Source organism: Xenopus tropicalis, chromosome 1 (genome assembly GCF_000004195.4).
Source record: "Xenopus tropicalis strain Nigerian chromosome 1, UCB_Xtro_10.0, whole genome shotgun sequence".
Lineage (NCBI taxonomy): Eukaryota > Metazoa > Chordata > Amphibia > Anura > Pipidae > Xenopus > Xenopus tropicalis.
Genome location: NC_030677.2, coordinates 87109504 through 87134923, shown reverse-complemented (window position 1 = coordinate 87134923; position 25420 = coordinate 87109504). Strand labels below are relative to the sequence as shown.

Below are 25420 nucleotides of genomic sequence, written 5' to 3'. Positions count from 1 at the left end.
TGTTACACATCAGGGTTGGAAGCTTTGAAGTATTTGTTACAGTTTTCCAAAGTGCTTAGCATCAGCATTGTACATATATATGTCGGCTTACCGGTTAAAATGGTTTATTCACAAGGTCCAAAAATAAAGTTAAAAAAACATAAAAGTAATACTGAAGTCTATATATTTCTGCATTTGGTCTAGCCATGTTTGGTGGGTTGGAGGGTTCATATCTTTCCAGAGGTGTGTTATGCATCTACGGGCTTGGAAGAGGTCCTGTCGTATAACCGTTAGCTGGCATTTGTTACCCAGAGAGTCATCGCATGCTCCTAATATAGCTAGTTCCGGAGAGGGCTGGAGTTACGTGTTTGTTGTTTCTGCTATTGTAGCAAATACCTTTTTCCAATATAATTGCAGCTTATTGCATTTCCACATCAGGTGTATAAAGGTACCTGGGGCTAGGCCGCATCTAGTACAGTTGGAGGATATTTGGAGGTTCATCCTGTGTAGCCTTAGTGGGGTAAAGTATGCCCTGTGAAGGATAAGCTTCTGAATCATTTTGTGGTTAGCATTGAGGGAAACAAACCCGGGTGCTTCCAAGGCGTCCAGCCATTCTTTATCAGTTAGTGTGGGGATATCCGTTTGCCACGCCTGAAGAGGCCAGCATTGGTCTTTTCATATTTGCAGAATCTTAAAGGAACATTAACACTAAAAAATGAAAGAGCTTTAAAGTAATAAAAATATAATGCACTGTTGCCCTGCACTGGTAAAACTGGTGTGTTTGCTACAATAACACTACTATAATTTATATAATAAGCTGCTGTGTAGCCCCGGGGGCAGCCATTCAAGCTGGAAAAAAGGAGAAAAGGCACAGGTTACATAGCAGATAACAGATAAGTTCTGTAGAATACAATAGTTTTTTTATCTGTTATCTGCTATGTGCCTGTGCCTTTTCTCCTTTGAATGGCTGCCCCCATGGCTACATAGCAGCTTATTTATATAAATTATAGTAGACTTTCTGAAGTAAACACACAACTTTTACCAGTGCAGGGCAGCAGCACATTATATTTTAGTTACTTTTATACACTTTCATTTTTTGGTGTTACTGTTCCTTTAATGTACTATATAGAGTGGATATCAGGTGCTGGTTTGTTTGTACCTCAAGTATTCTTAAAAAGGGTGATTTTCCCACCTTAAAGGGGTCTGACTGGTAGGCATGTTGTACCTGCCTGTACGTTAACCATTGGGTACCGGGGATTTCGTATTCCCTTTGGAGTCAATCAAAGGGTTTAAGGGAGTTGTTTTGCACCAAATGTTGTAGTAATGGTACCCTTTTTATGTTCCATATCCGCCCTGCCTCTAGCATGGTGTGTGCATACTGCTTCAGCTCGCAACCATATGGTGCGGGTTAGAGATATTGTAGGGTGAGTTGTGTTTCGTGTTTTATTGGATGGGGTTTTTAGCATCTCTTGTAGGATGGGTCTTTCTGTGTTGTTCAGAGCCATTAGCAGTTTGGAAGAGGGACAGTTACGTTTTGGGGTGAACCAGGGTTTGGCGTGTGCTAGTTGGGCAGCCAGGTGGTATAGATCGAAGTCTGGTAGGGATGCTCCTCCACTGTCTGCAGCTTTTTTGAGGGAGTCTAGTTTTAGTCTCCTTCTCCCCGTTCCCCATATAAAGGGGCTCATTAGTTTATCAAGTTTTTGGAAAAAGGATTTGGGGACCCTTATAGGAGCATGTGTAAGTATGTACAATACTTTGGGGAGTATTGTCATTTTTATTAGACTAATACGACCTTGGGGACTGAGAGGTAGACCAGCCCATTGTTTGAATCTTGTTTCCACCATGCCCAGCAGTGGTAAGATGTTCATTGCCCATTAGGTGGAAGGGTTATTATCAATGAGTGTTGGTTGTGTTCTTGGTTGTTCTTTTGTTTGTCAACCAATAATAGAGTGGATTTAGTAAGGTTTACCCTGAGGCCGGAGTGGTCCCCGAATTCCTGTAGTGTGTGGGCAAGTTTGTTCAAAGATGTTGTGCAGTTGGCCAGGTATATTAGAGAGTCATCAGCGTAGAGCTGTATCTTATCCTGTAAGGGACCAATTTTCCAGCCAACTATCTCTAGGTCACTTCTAAATATAGCTGCTAATGGCTCGATTGCTATAGCAAACAGGAACGGGGATAGGGGGCATCCCTGCCGTGTTCCCCCGAGTCATGCTGAAATGCGGGGAAGGTATTCCGTTGACGGTTACTGAGGCCGAAGGGCTGGAGTATAACAATTTGGTAAGGGCCTGGTAGTGAGGCCCAAAGCCCATTTTTGCCATTACTCGCCATAAAAAGGACCATCCTATAGTGTCAAAGGCCTTGGCGATGTCTAGCATCACCAAGGCTCATGTCCCGAGTTGTCATGTTCTATGGCAAGGTTGGTATGCAGTCTCCTCAGGTTTATTGCTGTACTTTTGTGGGGCATAAAACCTGTTTGATCTGGGGCTATGAGGCTGTCTATGATCTGCTGGAGGCGTCTAGCTAGTATCTTCGCCAGTATTTTGACGTCACAGTTTAGAAGTGTTATTGGCTTATAAGATCCACACTCCAGCAGGTCTTTTCCCGGTTTTGGCAGGACTATTACTGAGGCTTCTCTCATTGAGGGGGATAGTTCCCCTCTGATTAGGGGGGGTAGACTTGTAGCAGCTGTGGGGCAAGTGTGTCTGCGTATGTTTTGTATATCTCTATGGGCAGGCCGTCCTTCCTTGGTGATTTCCCACTGGAGAGTATTTTAACCACTAATTACGTATTATTAATTATTTAATTATTATTTTGTTATTTCATTGATTTGCACAATTTTTGTAGTTTTATTGCATTTTTATCTTTTTTTTTAATTCATCAGAATGTGACATTTCCAAAATATATGGTTTTCTGGGGGTCTCTTTACAGTTAGGGGGTCTTACGGCACATAATATGCTGTCCGGGGGTTCTGCATGCAAAAGCTGAGTTGGTAGGTAAGAAATCCATATGCACTATTTTCATTTTGAGGTCCGTACATACCACAGACTTTGGTAAAAACTTTGCAGATTGGTACTCTGATGTTGAAAGGACTCTTTACCCATATTGGATTCATCAGAATGTGTACTTTCAAAAATATATGGTTTTCAGGGGTTGCTGTACACATAATACGCAACAGGGGGGTCTGTATATATCATATACTTTGGTAAATCTATAAAAATTGGGCATCAAACTGTACAGTAGACCTCTGACATTCATATTTAGGGTGATGTGTCATTGTATGTAAGAAATTATGTTTTACATTTATACAGATACAATACAGATATACATACATACACATACAGATATATGTGGCAAATTGCAACAATTTTCAGAAAAGTCATAAAAAACACAGATTGGTATTTTGGTGTAGAAAGACTTCTTTACCCATGTTGGATTTGACAGAATGTGTAGTTTCCAAAAATATATGGTTTTCTGGGTGTTTCTGTACAGTAAGGGGGAGTTACAGCACATCATTTGCAGTCATGGGGCTTTTTTTTGCAGAAACTGCATTTCATTTGGGGTCCGTACATATTACATAATTTATATATATAATCTATATATAGTATAATCTATTCATAGTGGGCATCAAACTGTTCCGTAGACCTCTGGTGTTCATATTTGGGGTGATTTGCCTTTGTATGTAAAAACTGTGCAAGATAAGAGAGGCGAATTGCAACATATTTAGGAAATTTTCAGAAATGCTGTCAAAACAACTAACTTTAGGAAAGCTTTCCATTTGGAAGTTTGGGGTAGAAAGAAATATTCAGCGATTATAGATTTGTCTGAATGTGTACTTTCCAATAATATATGGTTTTCAGGGGCCACCCTACATTTCTGCAGCTTTCGCCCCACATAAAACTGCACAAGGTATATTTTGGGGTCTCTAAGTGCCATGTGCTTTGATAAACCTATGTACGGTGGACATCAAACTGTTCAGTAGACCTCTGTGGTTCATATTTAGGGTGTTTTATATAGTTACCTAATTACCTGTAGAAAATAAGATGCTGCATAGTGAAGGGCCCTAAAGTGAAAGAGTGTAAATTTTCAAAAACTGTCTGGCACAAAAGTTACGCTTTGACCAAAGCAGCTGGCAGTGAAAGAGTTAATGTGTAGTTAAAGGGGATGTTCACTTTCTGACAATAGTTGGAATTTGAAAAGCCCCTGTGTGAAAAACATTTTTATTCAATTTTGGGCCAGGGGTTTAATACAAGCAAGCTGCACATTATAAAATGCTATGTACATTTCAAAGCAAAGTTTAAAATTAATTATATTATTACAGTACTATGGAAAACATTTGCACTAAAGGGATTTCTTTTCAGGTCTAGTCACAACGAGCAATGTATCCCCCAGAGACATAGGACTCAAGAAAAACGTGCTACAGGTATCAGACCCGTTATCCGGAAACCTGTTATCCAGAAATTCCAAATTACAGAATGGCCATCTCCCATTGACTCCATTTTAAGGAAATAATTCACATTTGTTTTAAATATTTCATTTTTCTCAGTAATAATAAAACAGTACCTTGTACTTGACGCGAACAAAGATATAATTAATCCTTATTGGTGGCAAAACTACTGGGATTTAATGTTTAAATGAATTTTTAGCAGACTTAAGGTATGGAGATCCAAATTACAGAAAGATTCCTTATCCGGAAAACCCCAGGTCCCAAGCATTCTGGATAACAGGTCCTATATCTGTACTAGAAAAAAGAAAATAAGCCATTTGATCCACATACATTTTTAAGTCTCACTTAAAATGTCACTGTGTTTTGCATCTTTGATATGGTATTTCAACATAGTTATGTTGTTTTGTATTTTCTACAGTAGTGACTTAATACTGATAAGAACGTTATTACAGAACATTATTACATAACTTATATTAAAAAGCATAGCAACCATGGTATAAGTTGACTCCTCCTCATCCCCCTCCCCTTACTTTACACAGTTTGACAAAATTTGAGGAGGACGTATGTGAAATTCATGCTTAGCTGCAAAACCATAAGTGAGTTTCCATGGAAGCAGCCTTAGAAATACTTATTTGAGAATAAAAGAATGGCCTTGAAAGCCAATTCTCTTTCTTTTGCACTTGAATAGTGCTAAAAAGGTTAGCTATCACAGTGTTATTCTGCAGGCATGCAAGATAGGTTGAGCAAGCTCACTTTACCTCTGCTTCTTGTGGCCCAAAGAAACATAGAAATAAATGTGTTAGAAATGTAAAATAAACATATGTAATGCTGGGTTAGATTATATGTTGGATTTGACAAAGGAGCTTGTTTTCTGTTAGTAATTTATTTTGGTTGAAAAAAGAAACATGTCCATCAAGTTTAACCTTTTTGTCTAACCCTGCCTAAGAAAGAAATAGTAAGGAATTTTCTGGCATTTTGTTGCTGCGTAAAAATATGGAAAGCTTGTATACCAGCTTTTATTTATCAATACTGAATCTTATCAGCCACTTAGCGCCCAGACTGCTATCTTGTCCAAATATCCCCCTGCAAGGATAACGCAAGCATAACACATCCTATGTCCTGCATAGCTTTGTGTCATCTGCAAACACAGATAAATTGCTTACAATACCCTCCTCCTCTGTTATGCAGCCCGAATGAAACACCTAATGCAACCCATAAACCCACTGTTCCCATTCCTACTTTCTTACTTACTGTTTATCATTATCTAACTAAAACAATATGTGTAAGACCCTGATAGCTAAAATGTAGTAAAGAGATCTTGCACACTGAAGGCTAAGACACATGGAGGTTCTTGTAGCCAGCTACTAAACGCCAGAAAATACCCTGCTATAGACAATACTGAGAATTGTCTGTGCTAAAACACATATAGAGACAATTTTTAGTAATTATCCGTATTGTCTATTTTGAAGCCTCAACAAGTAGCTAGCTACAAAAAATAGCTTAATACAAAGGTGATACTGCACCAAATTTTACCTAAATCTTGTACAAAACAAGCATTATACTACAACTAGAAAGGAAAGTTTGAGAACAAACTTCATGTTGGTTTGAAAAACGTGAAGTCACTGAATGAAGTCTGATCTGTTGACCCCGCCCACTTTTTCTAACCTTGGACCACTGTGCAAAGTTTGGGGACCCTGGATTTAATAGTGTCTGAATGGCAGCAATTTACATTTCCCCACTGAAAGTCAACAAGTGACATCTGATCGGCAGTTGGTCGCTCCACCCACTTTTTCTAAGCTGGGACTGCAGTTACCCAGTGACTAACTCTGCAAAGTTTAGGGAACCTAGGATTAATAGTTAAAGAATGGCAGCAGTTTAAACCTATAAAAGTCAATAGGTAAATTGTGATTGGTGGTTGGTGGGTGTACCCACTTTTTCTAACCTTGAGTCGAAGTCACAGTGGGCACCCTGACATAAATAGTGTGAGAATGACAGCACTTTAAATTTAACCCTTTAAGTGCCAGCAGAATTTGACATTTCGGTTCCCCTCAGTGCCAGACGTTTTGTAAACATTCTGTGCTCTCTCAATTTAAGGGCTTTTACTGGGGGAAGGGTTAAGTTTAGGTAGGCAAACTATTTTTTTTTTTCAGGAGAACCTGAGCTTTCCAAATCTGAGTTTTTGTGTATTTCCACTTCTGGAACAAGATTTAGAGCTTGAAATACAAAAAAAAAAAAATACTATTTTTCATGATATAGGGATTTATACCACAAACATATTTTATTTTATGGACAAAAATTCAACTGATTTGGAAAGCCTCATGTCTCCTGAACGTGTCAATACCTGATATGTATAGTGTTATGGAGATTTCTGACTTCTATAGATCAAAAACTCCCAGCAGTAAATTACCAAATTTACAGCATTACAGCAGAATACGGCATACTTTAGATTCCAAAGCCAAAAATCCTGGAACATTAGGTTTACCCCAGGAAACATATATTTTTTAAAAGTACACATTCTGGCGAATCAGAAATGGGTAACTATGTCTTCCAACTCCAAGTACCAAACGGCAATGCTTTACTGAATTTAGCAGTTTCTATAAAAAAATATGAAAATTCTAAAAAAATTGCCTCATATCTTCCACTTTCAAGCATCATATCTCCCACATAACATTAGGTACCAAGAAAATACATCCTAAGTATGAAAGCCTAGGGTCCACTGAACAGCTTGACGCCAATTGTGCGTATTATTACTAAAGTATCTGGAATTTAGAGACCCCCAAATGGAAGTTAGTACAGGCATGGTATCCGGAAACCCATTATCCAGAAAGCTCCAAATTACGGAAAGCCTGTCTCCAATAGACTCCATTTTAATCAAATAATTCAGATTTTTTAAATTGATTTCCTTTCTTTCTGTTAAAATAAAACAGTACCTTGTACTTGATCCCAACTAAGATATAATTAATCCTTATTGGATGCAAAACAAACCTATTGGGTTAAATTAATGTTTTATTGTTTTTTTATTAGACTTAAGGTATGAAGATCGAAATTACGGAAAGACCCCTTATCCGGAATACCCTTGGTCCCGAGCATTCTGGATAACAGATCCTATACCTGTACATATAAATTGCCCCGTAGATCTCTTTAGCTATTGAAAATTCAACAAATTAACTGCATTTTTGTGGAGTAAAAACACAAAAAATACATTTACCCCCCAAACCATATATTTTTGGAAAGTACACATTCAGGCGAATTCAAAATTGGTACCCATGACTTTCTACTCCAAACTACAGAGTCGCAATGCTTTCCCAAATTTACCGGTTTTGATGAAATACCTGAAAATCACATCAAATCTTCCACTTTCAAGCTTATCTCCCACTTAACATTAGGTACCAAGAAAACACATCCTAAATATGAAAGCCAAGGGTCCACTGAACAGTTTGATGCCCACTGTCCATAGGATTACTAAAGTATCTAGCCTTTAGAGACCCCAAAAGGAAGTTAGTACATACAAATTGCCCCGGAGATCTCTTTAGCTATTGAAAATTCAACAAATTAACTGCATTTTTGTGGAGTAAAAACACAAAAAAATACATTGACCCCCCCCCCCCCCCAAAACCATATATTTTTGGAAAGTACACATTCGGGTGAATTCAAAATGGGCACCCATGTCTTTCTACAGTCAAAATGCTTTCCCAAAATTGCCGGTTTTGATGAAATACCTGAGCATACAAAGAGTATATACTGCAGTATAAGCTACCGGCATGTGCATTATGTGACATAAGACCCCCTAACAGTACGGAGACCCTAGAAAACTATACATTTTCTGAAAGTACACATTTTGACAAAACAAAAATGGGTGAATACACCTTTCTACTGCAAACTACCAAACTACAAAGCTATGCTAAACAGAACGGTTTTTATGACATTTCTGAAAATCGGCACAAAGCTTGCATATTACCACATTATGAACCCCCACATTTTGTAACGTATCAACATAAAACATTCTAAATATGAATGCCAGAGGTTTACTGAACAGTTTGATGCGCTATATGCATAGATTTACCAAACTATGCGGAGTACAGGGGCACCCAAATAAAAATAGTGCATATGAGTTTTCACATAAGACGCTCCGGCTCGTGCAAATTTTGCACCCGGTATGTGTATTATGTGCCATAAGACCCCCTAACAGAATGGAGAACCTAGAAAACTGTATATTTTCCGAAAGTACACATTCTGAAAAAACAAAAATTGGGTAAATTCAACTTTATATTGCACCCTACCAAAGTACAAAGCTATGCTAAACAGAACGGTGTTTATGACATTTTTGAAAATCGTCACAAAGCTTGCATTTTACCTCATTATGTACCCCCACATTTTGTACAGTATCCACATAAAACTTTCTAAATATGAACGCCAGGGGTATACTGAACAGTTTGATGCCCTATTATTATTATTATTTATCAATACTGAATCTTATCAGCCACTTAGCGCCCAGACTGCTATCTTGTCCAAATATCCCCCTGCAAGGATAACGCAAGCATAACACATCCTATGTCCTGCATAGCTTTGTGTCATCTGCAAACACAGATAAATTGCTTACAATACCCTCCTCCTCTGTTATGCAGCCCGAATTAAACACCTAATGCAACCCATAAACCCACTGTTCCCATTCCTACTTTCTTACTTACTGTTTATCATTATCTAACTAAAACAATATGTGTAAGACCCTGATAGCTAAAATGTAGTAAAGAGATCTTGCACACTGAAGGCTAAGACACATGGGGGTTCTTGTAGCCAGCTACTAAACGCCAGAAAATACCCTGCTATAGACAATACTGAGAATTGTCTGTGCTAAAACACATATAGAGACAATTTTTAGTAATTATCCGTATTGTCTATTTTGAAGCCTCAACAAGTAGCTAGCTACAAAAAATAGCTTAATACAAAGGTGATACTGCACCAAATTTTACCTAAATCCTGTACAAAACAAGCATTATACTACAACTAGAAAGGAAAGTTTGAGAACAAACTTCATGTTGGTTTGAAAAACGTGAAGTCACTGAATGAAGTCTGATCTGTTGACCAAAGTACAAAGCTATGCTAAACAGAACGGTGTTTATGACATTTTTGAAAATCGTCACAAAGCTTGCATTTTACCTCATTATGTACCCCCACATTTTGTACAGTATCCACATAAAACTTTCTAAATATGAACGCCAGGGGTATACTGAACAGTTTGATGCCCTATATGCATAAATTTACCAAACTACGTGCCATACAGGGGCACCCAAATAAAAATAGTGCATATGAATTTTCACATTAGACGCACCGGCTTGTGCAATTTTTGCACCCGGTATGTGTATTATGTGCCATAAGACCCCCTAACAGTACGGAGACCCTAGAAAACCATATAGTTTCCGAAAGTACACATTCTGACAAAACAAAAATGGGTAAATACAACTTTCTACTGCAAACTACCAAACTACAAAGCTATGCTAAACAGAACGGTTTTTGTGACATTTCTGAAAATCGTCACAAAGCTTGCATGTTATTTCTAATAAATATATACATAGATCTCACAGACTAACAGAATCATCATATTTAAAGTAGAATCTTACCCCCTACTTAGGTGGGTCCAGGTGCTCATGCCCCAGACCATCAGCTTGGGGAGTCATGCAGAACCATACGGGAACAAAATAGGCAGGCACATCTGGGATCCCTTTTACGTCAAAAAAGTTTTCAAGAAGCAGCTTGTAGTGTTGATAAAAGTTTCAAAATTTATTTATTCCATAAAAAAACAACTGCAAAAGCCTTACGCGTTTCGTACCTACCAGGGTACTTAATCATAGGCTATTTTTCAAACATGAAGACACACATTATTTAAAGGCATAATGGCCAATCAGAGAAATCCTCAGATGGGCCAATCACATTGCATTATAAATTAACCAATCAGATATGAAAGAGTCACAAATGGGCCAATCATATTCTAAACAGGATAAGAGGTGACTCATGGTAAACTAATTCTATTGTAGTACCTCTATCCTGTAGAATGAACACAGTTGATAAAGATTAAAGACAGTATATTTCTTGAATAATGTAACGTATCTACCATTAAAGTTATATTAGTATATAAAGCTATAAAGCTTATTGGACAAATCATACATAACAGGTAACATCATATTCGTAGTTAAGGCCGTTAGGTTGTCTGGTTTGCATGTAAAAAATCCACTTTGTTTCTTTCTTGGTTAGAGCCTGAGTAATATCTCCTCCACGAATATTTGGAATGACTTTGTCAATGCCTACAACTGATAGACATGACAAGGATCTATTAGAACATTCTGCAAAGTGTTTAGCCACAGTGGTTTTAGAATGTTCATTTGTTATGCTTAAAATATGTTCACGTATCCTGTCTTTTAATTTTCTGCTGGTTTTACCTATGTACTGTTTTTTACATTTTGTGCAAGTGAGTAAATAAATAACATTTTTAGTGTTGCAATTTATATAATGATTAATTTTATAAGTTTTAGTAGTCATAGTAGAAGTAAAAGACTGTGTTTTTAACACGAAATTGCACGTAATGCACTGACGGGAACCACATCTGTACATCCCCTTAGTGGCTAACCATGTCTTAGTGGGTGTATCAGCTTGAATGAGACTCGGGGATAGTTTATTCTTGAGGGTTTCTGTCCTTCTTGTCACATATCTGCAGCCCTTGTCTAGTATCTGTCTTAGTATAGGGTCAGTTCTTAGGATATTAAGATTGTTATTAATAATCTTTTTAATTCTATTATATTGTGGACTGAATGTTAAGATACAAGACAGGGGTTTTGCATTTCTTTTTTCGATTTGATCAGATTGTTGATATCTAGTATCTTTTGAACCTGATGAATTATCTACAGTGCAGGCTTTGTATTTATCTTTCAAAGGCTTTTGTTAAGTTATCATGTGTATAACCTCTATCTTTTAGTCTTGAAAATAAATCTTTTGCTTTGGATTGGAAATCTGCTTCCTCAGAGCAGATCCTTCTAAGCCTTAAGAATTGGCTATAGGGGATGTTATGTATCAAATGCTTCGAATGGCAAGATTGAGCATTTAATATGGTATTAGCTGAACATTTTTTTCTAAATATTGAGGTGATTATGTGTTCATTTTCAGCTGTTAATGTGATATCCAAAAAATTAATACATTTTTCATTAATTTCTGAAGTGAATTTTAAGTTGTAATCATTAGTGTTGATATTGGTAATAAACTCAAAAAATTGTTTTTCAGTACCAGACCAGATGAGGATAATATCGTCAATAAAACGACCAAAATATTTGATGTTGTGGGAATGTGCATTGTCTTCATTGTATATGTGCATTTCTTCCCACCAACCTAAGAAAATGTTGGCGTAAGAAGGGGCAAATTTTGCACCCATTGCCGTACCGCAACATTGCAAATAATATTTCTTATTGAAATAGAAAAAGTTGTGAGTTAATAAGTATTGGATAGATTTTAATATAAATGTGATCAAATTGGGCTCATATGTGCTGTAGTGAATTAAATGATATTCTATAGCTTTCAGACCCAAAGCATGAGGTATGCATGAATACAATGATGTCACATCAATAGATGCCCATTTAAAGGTATCAGTTTGCCATTGAAAATTCTGTAATACCTGTAAGAGGTGTCCGCTATCCCTTAGGTAACTCGGGAGACGTAACACCAAAGGTTGTAAGAGGTGGTCTATGTATTCGCACAAATTCTCTCCTAGTGATCCTATACCCGCAATAATTGGACGTCCTGGAGGGGGCCTCTCTTTTTTATGTACTTTAGGTAGGGAATGAAATATAGAAGTTTTTGGATTCTCAATTTTGAAAAAGGAGGCTAGCTTATCATCAATGACTTTGAACATCAGAGCTTCTTGTACAAGGATGTCCAACTCTTGCTGGAAGGAAATAGTGGGATTTTTTTCCAATAATTTATAAGTGGTAGAATCTGAGAGTTGTCTATGTGCCTCTTTAAAGTAATCATTTTTATCCAGAGTAACAATATTACTCAGGCTCTAACCAAGAAAGAAACAAAGTGGATTTTTTACATGCAAACCAGACAACCTAACGGCCTTAACTACGAATATGATGTTACCTGTTATGTATGATTTGTCCAATAAGCTTTATAGCTTTATATACTAATATAACTTTAATGGTAGATACATTACATTATTCAAGAAATATACTGTCTTTAATCTTTATCAACTGTGTTCATTCTACAAGATAGAGGTACTACAATAGAATTAGTTTACCATGAGTCACCTCTTATCCTGTTTAGAATATGATTGGACCATTTGTGACTCTTTCACATCTGATTGGTTAATTTATAATGCAATGTGATTGGCCCATCTGAGGATTTCTCTGATTAGCCATTATGCCTTTAAATAATGTGTGTCTTCATGTTTGAGAATTAGCCTATGATTAAGTACCCTGGTAGGTACGAAACGCGTAAGGCTTTTGCAGTTGTTTTTTTATGGAATAAATACATTTTGAAACTTTTATCAACACTACAAGCTGCTTCTTGAAAACTTTTTTGACGTAAAAGGGATCCCAGATGTGCCTGCCTATTTTATTCCTGTAAGCTTGCATGTTGTAGTAACGTACCAACATAAAACACTCTAAGGGGGCAGATTTACTAATCCACGAATCTGAAAGGGAAAAAATCGTATTGCAAATGAAAATTTTGCGACTTTTTCGTCGCCGTCGCGATTGTTCTTCGCCGGTGTGACTTTTTCGGCGCCGGAGCGACTTTATCGTATTTTGCGCGACTATTTTGTTGCCAGCACGATTTTTCCGTATTGAGCGATAGTAAACGACGGAAAACCAATCCGAGTTTTTCACGATGGCGACGAAAAAGTAGTGGAAAATATACGAAAAAGTCGCAATGGCGACAAAAAAGTCGCAAAAATACCGATCATTACGAAAACACGCATTCGGATGCCTTCGGATCATTCGTGGATTAGTAAATCTCCCCCTAAGTATGAACACCAGGGGTCTACTGAACAGTTTGATGCCCAATATGCAAATATGTGGGGTACAGAGGAAGCCAAATTGAAATACAGCAGACAAAATGACCATGTGCAAAGAGAAGTAACAAAGAACAATGTGAAATGCAATAAAATTTCTAAAAATAAAAAAAAAATCACCAGAAAAACAGTTTGAGTATTTTTTACAGACAAAGTCAAGCGAACAACAACTATGCATTACTGAAAATGCAATAAAATGGCTAAAAATGCAATAAAATACCTAATAATGCACCAAAATCACAGAAAATGTAGTAAAAACACCAAAATCATACACAAAAGGTATTGCGCAGTGCAGTTAGCGAATACGCTATCCACAATGGCAATAAAACATTTTTTTTCAGGCAAGAATAAAAACGATGCGATTAAAAAAAAAAAATTACAAAATTACATGTGTGTAAGTGTGTGTGTACACTAGGTAAAATGTGTTTTGTGTGCATATATGTGTGTGTGCAAGTAAGTGTGAGTGCTGTCAATGTGTGAAACCCCCCATCCCCCCATAAAATGTATGTATGTGTGTGTAAGTAGAAGTGTGTATTAGTGTAATAAGTGTGTGATTGTGTGTGTCTTTGGCACTTACCTGGGCAGAAGAAGCTGGAGTTCGCAGGAGAGACACAGAAGGCAGGCTTCAGTCCAATGGTGAGTAGGCGGTGCAGGAAGGGGGGGAGCAGAGGGGGGAGTGGAGGAAGGGAGAGGAAGAGCAGTAAAAGCCATGTGTATTGCCTGGCTTTTGCTATGGGGCCCCTTGGTGATCGCACCTCAGGGGCCACTCATTCCCCCCATGTGCTTGTTGCCTAGGGGCTGTGGAACAAGCGGGGAGCGAAGGAGGGGCTTCAAAAGTCACTCCTCCGCTTCCAAATCCGGAAGTGCAGCAGGACGTAGAATCTACGTCCTGTGGCACTTAGGTACTTTTATACACAGGATGTAGATTCTACATCCTGTGGCACTTAAAGGGTTAAACTAATAAAATTCAAAGGATGAAATCTCATTGGCTGTTAGTGGCCCAACCCACTTTTCCTATTTTTGAACTGCAGTCCCCCAGTGACCAACTTTGCAAAGTTTGGGGACACAGGCATAAAAATTGTGCAACAGCATTTTACACTTTACCATTGTATGTAAAGAGGTGAAATATGATTGACTATTGGTGGCTCCGCCCACTTTTTCTAACTTTGAATGGCAAATACCAAGTGACTAACTTTGGAAAGTTTAACAACCCTGGAATTAATACTTAGATAATGGCATCAGTTTAAATATAAACCAATGAAATTTAATGGGTGGAAATGGATTGGCTATTGGTGGCTCCATCCACTTTTTCTAACCATGAATATGTAGTCAGGCAGTGACTGACTGTGCAAAGTTTGGGAACCCTGACATAAATAGTGTGAGAAAGGCAGCATTTTAAATCTGATTGGCTGTTGGTGGCTCCACCCACTCTTTAAAACCTAAAAATGCAGCCCCCTAGTGACCCTGGTGTTAAAGGAACAGTAACACCAAAAAATGAAAGTGTATAAAAGTAACTAAAATATAATGTGCTGCTGCCCTGCACTGGTAAAAGTTGTGTGTTTGCTTCAGAAAGTCTACTATAATTTATATAAATAAGCTGCTATGTAGCCATGGAGGCAGCCATTCAAAGAAGAAAAGGCACAGGCACATAGCAGATAACAGATAAAACACTATTGTATTCTACAGAGCTTATCCATTATCTGCTATGTAACCTGTGCCTTTTCTCCTTTTTTCCAGCTTGAATGGCTGCCCCCGTGGCTACACAGTAGCTTATTTATATAAATTATAGTAGTGTTACTGTAGCAAACACACCAGTTTTACCAGTGCAGGGCAACAGTGCATTATATTTTTATTACTTTAAAGCTCTTTCATTTTTTAGTGTTACTGTTCCTTTAATACTGTGAGAATTGCAGCAGATTGAATTTCCCCATTGAAAATCAATCGTTAAAACTGATTGGCTGTTGGTAGCTCCACCCAATTTTTCTAGCTCTGAACTGCAGTTACCTGGTGACTAGGTCTGCAAAGTTTGGAGACCTTAATATTAACATTTAAAGAATGGCAGCAGTTTAAATTTAAACGTATGAAGTCTATAGGAGAAATCTGAATGGCTGTTGGTGGCCCACCCACTTTTCTAAACTTGAAACGTCAAATACCAAGTGACTAACTTTGGAATGTTTAACAACCCTGGAATTAATACTTGGATAATGGCATCAGTTTAAATATAAACCAATTAAATTTAATGGGCGGCAATGGATTGGCTGTTAGTGGCTCCGTCCACTTTTTCTAACTCTGAATGCGTAGTCACCCATTGACAAACTGTGCAAAGATTGGGGACCCTGACATTAAACATATGAGAATAATGGCATCAGTTTAAATATAAACCAATGAAATTTAATGGGTGGAAATGGATTGGCTATTGGTGGCTCCATCCACTTTTTCTAACCATGAATATGTAGTCAGGCAGTGACTGACTGTGCAAAGTTTGGGAACCCGGACATAAATAGTGTGAGAAAGGCAGCATTTTAAATCTGATTGGCTGTTGGTGGCTCCACCCACTCTTTAAAACCTAAAAATGCAGCCCCCTAGTGACCCTGGTGTTAATACTGTGAGAATTGCAGCAGATTGAATTTCCCCATTGAAAATCAATCGTTAAAACTGATTGGCTGTTGGTAGCTCCACCCAATTTTTCTAGCTCTGAACTGCAGTTACCTGGTGACTAGGTCTGCAAAGTTTGGAGACCTTAATATTAACATTTAAAGAATGGCAGCAGTTTAAATTTAAACGTATGAAGTCTATAGGAGAAATCTGAATGGCTGTTGGTGGCCCACCCACTTTTCTAAACTTGAAACGTCAAATACCAAGTGACTAACTTTGGAATGTTTAACAACCCTGGAATTAATACTTGGATAATGGCATCAGTTTAAATATAAACCAATTAAATTTAATGGGCGGCAATGGATTGGCTGTTGGTGGCTCCGTCCACTTTTTCTAACTCTGAATGCGTAGTCACCCATTGACAAACTGTGCAAAGATTGGGGACCCTGACATTAAACATATGAGAATGGCAGCAGTTAAAATTTCCCCACTGAAAACAGTGAAAAAAATGTGATTGGCTTTTTGCAGCCCCGCCCACTTTTCCTAACCTTGAGTAGGTAGTCACACAGTGACTGACTGTGCAAAGTTTGGAACCCTGGGAACTAAGCAGCAGATTATGTGCCAGAAGTCTGCGAGGGGTGGCTGTTGACTATTTGTGCCTTCTGAGTTGGTTCTTATTACTGCCCCTTCATTCTACTAACAGTCGCTTGACGCTCTGAGAGTTACAGTTCAGCCTGTGCAGGTTACGTGCCACACTTTGGAGTATTACTTCTACTTTCTACACATCCTTCTCGGGTAATTCTTTACTGTCTAACTAGATTCTATTTTAACTGCAATTGTTTTTTCTGTTCGGTTGTTTGATTTAATTTTTTATTTGTAAGTACACATGGGTGGGGGAGTTACATTCATGTAATGTATGACGTCATCAGCTGTTTTGGCGCCAAAGTAGGTTTAAATGTTGAGAGATTTATTCTGTATGCTCACTTTGAGAAAGGCTGTGGAGACTGCTGTGAACAATAAATCACCGTTTTTTCTTCTACTAAGTCCTGTGAGTGCGGTATTCTTCTTGTGACATGTTATCTGAATTTTCAATACTGCACCCGGGCGTCCAGTAACCTGGAAACGTGAGTGCCGGCTTCCTGAAGACTATTATATATATATATATATATATATATACCATTGGATTAGCGCAATTAACAGTGAGACATCATTCTGCCGTTTTTAGTAAAAAAATGTGTGTGAATCTCAAAATGGTGTCTTTTTCCTCTGCTGTTTCAAACACACACCATCCACAGTGTGTTAGCAATTACCCGAAACAAAGCAGGAACAAGCAATATAGTTTTCAATTCACCTTTTATTGGTGCATATCACATATCACGACTTGTTTCGGGAGTTTATCCCTTTTTCACATGAGCTACTAGTAGCAGCTAATTTTTCGTGGCTACTAACACTAGAAAATACCCTGCCATAGATAATACTGAGAATTTCCTCTGCTAAAACACACATCTGCAAATGGTATGTAGGAATACAAAAAACAAGAAAGAAATTCACAAACTAAGTACAACCAATTGGTAATGCAGTTGTAGCAACATATAACTAAAGCTAAGTAAAGAGTTCCCAAAGGCAACCCAATTTTCTTGGCAAAAGAACTTTAGTGTAAGAAAAGAATCTGAGCAAATTTTGTGGACACACTCAGTAAGGCTGATGCCACACCAGGCGTAGGGCTGATTTTTTCGGCAAGCGGAAAAATGCTTGCCGAAAATTCAGCCCTATGCCTGCTACTTGTGCCTGCACCCCAATGAATGGGATACGCTCGGGTGCAGGCACATGTAGCCGATATACGCATGAAAACGCATTCTCTCGCGTTTTCGTGCGTATATCGGCTACATGTGCCTGCACCCGAGCGTATCCCATTCATTCGGGTGCAGGCACAAGTAGCAGGCGTAGGGCTGAATTTTCGGCAAGCGTTTTTCCACTTGCCGAAAAAATCAGCCCTACGCCTGGTGTGGCATCAGCCTAAGGACTAAAAATGGTTATTTTCTCAAGGATATCCTGGCTGCAAAAGAGTGGCATGTATTTGATGTTGAAGAGAAAATGCAGTAATAATGTAGAGGAAAGGTTTTTAGAGTATCCGTTTAAGCTAGTTGCTCCAAGCTTATGGTATTCAAAATGATTGATCACTCAGTCTGATCAAACACTACACAGTGTCTCTTTTCCAGTTCAGTCTCAATGTCACTTCCCACAGCACTCTGAACACATTCTGAAGTAATTTAACACCCCAATTAAGATCAACATCATCAAGCTAAAAGAGGTTATCATCAGAGTAGGCATACATATGACGCACAAATGCACAATAAGGACAATAACACACAGGACATTCTGTTGTCTGTCTTGGCTACCACAGGTGACAAAATGTCCCATGTTTCCTCCCCACCGGCTAAATGCAAATCTCCGATGGGGAAACATTTACAGCTCTGATGTGCTTGTCATTCTAACAGGATATCGGGCAAATATTGGTTGTGGGTGTGTAGGCCTGTCTGAGGGCTCCATACATGGGCAGATAAACTGCCAACTAAGACCATCAGCAGCTGTTTATATATATAAATGAAACTGTGTAAATTGATAGACTGTGCAAAATAAATATTTTTTTCAATATAGTTAGTTAGCCAAAAATGTAATCTATAAAGGCTGGAGTGAACAGAAACAGTAACATAATAGCCAGAACCCTACATCCTCCTTTGCAGCTTTCTAACTTGTTACCAGTAAGTAACCAATAAGTGTGACCAGTGTGCTCAGGATCAAAAGCAAACTACCTGAACAATTATGTCCCATGTGGCCCCCTCTAACTTAGAGGTTAGAGAGCTGAAAAGAGGAATTAGCATTCTGGTAATTATGTTGGACATTCACTCTCTCCAGCCTTTATATATTTTTGGCTAATTATATTAGAAGCATTTTTTTATTTTGCATAGTCTATCTATTTATCCAGTTTTATTTTAACACATAACTGTTCACACACATTTAATAAACTGAACTGAACTGTTCACACACATGTTTAATAAAATAGGTGGGAGCACTTGGGTCTTGCACTGTGGACCCACCTGCAGAACAGGGTGAATGTTGCTAAGAAGCTTGGGACACAATGCCCCAGTAAAGAAGAGTGTCCTAAAGGAACCATCCCTTTTGAGAAGTCAGGAAACAGGGGCCCCTGTCAAAAAGGTATTTAGATGATAGGTACCTGTAATAGTACATTCTAGGAGACAGACAGGCCAGCAGTGAGCTAGATTGGAGCTAGTGCTTTCAGTTGATACTCTGCCTGAAAGTGAAGTTGACCACATTTTGGAAAGGAACTTCCTGAGGTTTCCACTGGAGGGGATCCAGACCATTAGAGGGTGAACATTAGACAGTAGAAAGGTGAACTTGAAACCTGCCAAGTCCAGTTCCATAGAAGTGTCAGGGTGTTGTTCTGTGATTATTACTACAACTGATAAAGCTCTTATTTTACCCGTGTTATCAAACAACCTCTGATTATGGTTAAGAACCCTGGAGTCCATTATTATGATTAATTGTTGCATGAGAGGTGTAGGTCATCAACACTGCTTCATTCCTCCACACAATAATGGGAAAGGAGAGGGACAGGCGTCATAGTGTAACCATTCTGTGCTTTCATAGTAGCTTGAAACTTGGACCGAAAAAGGGTTACACTCAATTGTGCTTTTTATGATTAATATGAAGTGATGCCATGTTAAAATGACAGAAGAATCTAAGCACAGTAGTTTCTGTGTTTTTAGCAAATGTGCTGCCCATAAAGGGTACAACATTCACAAATCTAACAGTTCACATTACCAGAACAATTTTTGCCATATAAATATTTAACAAAAAATGTACATCTGAAGAGATATCCACCTCAAAATCACATACCTCCAAACATTTAAAAAATGTAAAGAGGGTCAAAGCGAATGCTTGCACATACTGTGGCAGAATTTTTTGACCACACCCCCTAAATACCACTCCCATTTTTACCAAATTTGGTAGGCTATTTAAAGTTTGAACACATTTCTGGAGGTTCGGGGGTCTTGTTTTATGTGTTATTACAGTTTTTCTAAAAAACGTGAAATTGCCCTTTAGAGACCTAGAGACCTATTTAGTTTATTAGTTACAGCGTCACTGCAGACCGGCTGCTAGGGGGGAAAGGGAGGAGGGTGATATCACTCCAACTAGCAGCGCAGCAGTAAAGTGTGACTGAAGTTTATCAGAACACAGGTCACATGGCTGTGGCACCCCAGGAAATGAAGAACATCACTTGCCCCATGTGAAATTTCAAAATTAAAAATTAAAAAAACGGATTTCAATGCAGGATTGTGCTGGGTAAATTCTATTAACTGATGCGTTTTGAAAAAAACATGTTTACCCATAACATTATTCCTTTAAATCTCAGTTACACCGAAATGCCTTTCTACTGGCAATAAAGGGAAGGCATACAAGGTGATTAATTTTCTGACCAATTCTGCCAAAGGAGGTGAAAAGAAGTAGACAAGGTTTGGACAGGAAACACAGTGGGGCTGGAACTCCCATATTAAATGGTGTTAGATTCAGCAGACAGGATGGCACCAGTGCCTCTAAGGGCTATAACAAGATTACTATCCAAATCACAGAATACTTTTATATCCTGTAACACATGGCACTAAATCACACACATGAAGTAAAGTTTTACTATTAAAAGATACCTAGAAAAAGCAAACATGCCCATGACAAATACGCCATTGTCATTACTTGCCCAAACTAACAGCCTTTTCAACAGGAGCTGAGCCCTTTCCTCTTTACATTAGGGGTCTATAGCATATCTCTACAATTAATTTGCTGGACTCTTTACAACCTTCGTAAATCTCCACCCATAAGGTTTTAGCCCTCTTATTTTCCACCATCACTTTTATATTGACTTTTAAATTCTGCTTAATAAACACACATACTCCTCCTCCTATTTCCCCTGTCCCTTGGAAACAAAGTATATTAAAACTGCCTAGTCGTGTTTCAGCAATACTAATTGCATCATATTTCTCTGTAAAACATAAGATGCTACTTAATCAAAACTGTCAATTTAAGAAAATTTTTGTGCTTTGGTAAGTTGGAGTACCTATTTTGGATAAGGGAGAATGTATACTTTGCAAAAATATACAGCTTTTTTGGGGTGAACTTATGTTTTTGGCCTTACCCCACATAAAATGCAGAAAATGTGTTGATTTTGCAGTAGCTGAAATTACAGAAATGATAGTGCATATGGGGACATTTGCATTTTTGGGTCCCTTATTTGCCACATACACAGGTAAGCCTATACACAGCAGGCATCAAGCTGGTCACAAGACCACAGGCATTACTATTCAGGATGTTTTATCTTGGTACCTATTGTGGGAGATAAGATGCTGAAATGTCGAAACTTTGATTTCATAAACGTTATTAAAACAGCTGTCTTCAAGAAAGCTTTGTGGCTTGGTATTTGGGTGAATATGTTTTTCTAAACCATTTTTTGGTTCGGGAGAATGCGTGCTTTACAAAAATATCTGTTTTTTAGTTGTGAACCTATTTTTGTGGCTTTACTCACATAAAATGCAATATAAGTGTAGGTTATATGACAAATGCTAACGCATAATTTATTTTGGGGTCCCAACATGCCAGGTACTCAGGTAAAACAATGGACATAAAACTGTTCAGTGGTCCCCTGGCATTCATATTTAGTATGCTTGACCTGTAGTATGTTTGACCTGTGGGAGATAAGATGCTGCAAACCTGAGGCTTTGAGATGATTTTTCAAAAAAATGTTAGACATTTATATGTTTGTATAACTTTAGGATACATTAAAGTTTAGTAATTTGGAATAGAAAGACATATTTACCCATTTAGGATTCATCAGAAAAAATACTTTCCAAAAATGTATGATTTCCTAGGGTAAACCTAGCATAAGTGGACATTTTGGCATTAAAATATAAAATAGATTTCTGGAGCAGTGCTTTAAAATGTGGTAGTATACTGCTGGGAGTTTCTTTTATCTGCCTAGCAAAAAAAAGTACAGTGAGCATCCAAATTGGCTAGCAGTGAAAGGGTTAAGACCTTTATTCTGAATTCTAGCAATTCCCTTGAAATAAATAAGACTGATCTATTATTAACGAAGGATGAGGAGAGTTGACAGATTTCACTTTGATAGCTGCCTGCTTGTTAGTCTTCTAAGGAACAATCAGTCAGCCATTTTCAAGTCAAGAAGCGGATGTGATTTCAATTAAAGTCAGACATTTTCCATGTTGTGCTTCTGACATTCTTGTGTGAAGAGTACATTTTAGAAAATTCACAAATTAACACATTTTTTTTACAAAGATACTTGAAAAACTGTACTAGAAAAACACAACTAGGGATATTGTAATTAGGAAAAATCATAAAAAGAATAAATAAGCATGTTCTTAAAATGTATTTAACTAGTTACAAGGACTTCATTTATTTACTAAACCCACAGTACCATTGCAATCAAATTCTGCTGTCAGGCAATTTCAGTAAAAGTCTATAGTGCTTGCTTTTTGCACCACTTTTTTGATACTTGAAAAATGAGTGGAAATCCCCCAAAACAACCCTATATGCCATTACAGTAAAAGTGCAGTAATAACTACTTCTTGATTAATGTATTTGATCTGAAATGTCATTATTGACATTATTATTATATCTATAAGTGTCATTTACGATTCTAACAGGAACACTTTTCACACCCCATTTTGTTGTTTAAATGACTACTTATGTCTTTTGTAGCCTCGTTCCATTCTTAATACAATGACCATGGACCTGCTAGGTGTCTTTTCTGATTAGATCATGGTGGGTAGGAAAGTACAGATGGCACTGGCACATTTTTTTGTGGCATGCTTAAGATTTTAAAAGTACAAACTGCCTATTTAAAAATGATGTTGCATGTACTTTTTGTCCATTGATTCTAGTAAATACATTAGCAAAAAGATATTCCGCACTGGAGACTTATTTATCTGACTATTTTTGTTCATATCAGTGAGAGCAGCCAGGAATGCTCTGATTAGTTTACATCATCATCTTGATGATTAAATAGTAAAATAATCATAATAAATTATGGGATTTGTTAGAATGCATCTGTTATATAGAAATCTTTTGTCAGTGAAGACATAAAAACATTTATTGTTTTGTACATTCATTGCTTGGGTCTCTGTCAACAAAAAAAACCAAAGCTTTTTAGTAGTTTGGGCAATAAAAAAAACTAGGGCACTTGAACAGAAATTTCTGGGTAACTAAATTGAGAAAAAAGGGGGACATTTAGACATTTAGAAGTGAACAATTTTTTGGGAAAATATAACACCTTTGCTAAGCCATAACTACAGTGTAGGACACTATGAGTGGCCCTTCACCTTGTTCTTAATGTATTTCATTTAAAGTAGAATTAAAAAAGAAAAAAAATGAAAATGTCATTGTTTATGTAGGGACCCATACTGTTTATCTCCCCTATGGCTTTAATCCTACCTCTTCACTTATTCTACTGTCACTAAGCAGAGTCCTATGTATCTAGTTTATACTATACTTTATGCCCTATTGGTTTAGTTTGGTTGACCACTCCCCTTGCAGACTGATCTAGTGTCTAGCAAGGAGAAGTGGCCTCCTATTTGGCTGCCTGTCTGCTAGCCAACAACAGCTCCACTGAGCCTGGGTGCAGAAACAGGCCCCAGTACAGCCAAGATTACCCAGACACTAACATCTTATCTGGAGAAGTCGGGGACAGGGCCCCTTGAATGAGGTTTATATAGAATTAGCAGTTTTGTTATAGCAACCTCTAGGAGGAGTGAGATTAGTAAGAATAAGATAGTAAGGGCACCTAAAGCCCCAACTAGAAGACAGACAGAAGTAGTGATAACATCTGTCTTGGACAAATAAAATCTGTATCATAGTTCATTACTGAACCTTTTGGCATCCTATTTAACACACCTACATCATACAGTCTCAGTGAGTTGTAGTTCCACCACAATCTCAGCTCCATCCAGCCCATTTCCGTCCATATAGCGAAGGCCCATTCTTTTGAAAGAAAAAGAGTCCCAATGTACCCCATGCTCTATCCATAGTTGTGGTTTGCTTAATTATAGCCAAAAAGGGGTTACAATTATAATTAAAGCCATTTCTCAATACGTATTTACAGTATACATGTTAAAAGGTAAAGATAAAAAATCAGGAGGGCTGTCACGATTACGCCACTTCAGACGCACCTGACTTTAGGTGTGGCTGTCTAGAGGGTCCCCTGCTCAGTCTCACACACCTGGCACACAGATCAGACTAGCGTCACAGCACCCCAAAGACCAAACAACACTCACAAACTCATACACAACTTGCTGCCACCACTCTCAAAGGGTTAATCAACACAGCATGCAGAAGGCTAAGGCACACGCTTTAGAGCATCAAGGACAAACTTATTAAATTTTATATTTAATATTATAAAAGGTATAACCGTGCATATATAAAACAAGATGTTACAAAAGGGACATACAGTAAAATGAGTACAAACCGTTTTATAAAATAAAATGGAAAAACATAGAAGTCCTATACTGTACCAAGCAGTCCTTCTAGTCCTGGAGGCAAGGAGAAACCACAGGAGGAGAAATTGGTCCTCCACAGTATATCAAAGTATAGTCAGAAGAGCTGACTATTTATCCCAGTTTGCAGGGGATCAGGTAACTGGACACTCCCCCCTGCCTCAGGAATGCAAGGGGTGTCACCATTAGCAAGACACAGTGTGAGTTTTATGGCCTCCTGTGTATGGACTGAGTGTATGGACTGGACCAATGATACAAATGTCCATAACTCCTTGTAGGAACATAATAGAAAGATGAAATTAAATTCATCAATTCTAAATGATCCCACTGGTGCCATACAGACTAAACATCACTACTGTGTGACCTGCCCCTGCCCAGATATTCCTATCTGACAAACCGAGTACCCAAATCCAGTCATTTTTGGACTTGTATGAAAGGCCATAGTAAATTAAACATATACTCAGGTTTTGGTACCTCTAGTATAAATGGTATGGGTTCTGGGACAATAAATGTTTGTGAGTTTGGGTTATGGTGTGACCTCCACATCACCTATGATGGGTCCTGATGGGAACTCTAAGTCACCCCCACGTGGGCTTTCCCTCACATGGCATGGCTCTTATCAGCCAGGGATTAGAGCCGGGCATTCCAGGTTGTGAGGCCTTTACACATGGCTGGTTCCAGACCCTAGTGACCAGAGGCCTGTTGTATATCTGTTTCTGGCACATTAGGGAAGATTTTGGTATACCTTGGCCTGCTTGATTAACCCTTACA

The 25420-nt window shown here is 38.1% G+C and overlaps 1 protein-coding gene across 12 annotated transcripts in view; it reads left to right on the top strand.

The window, feature by feature from the left end:
- mapk10 (mitogen-activated protein kinase 10) overlaps positions 1-25420 on the top strand; it is a 175566-nt gene that overhangs the window by 45923 nt on the left and 104223 nt on the right.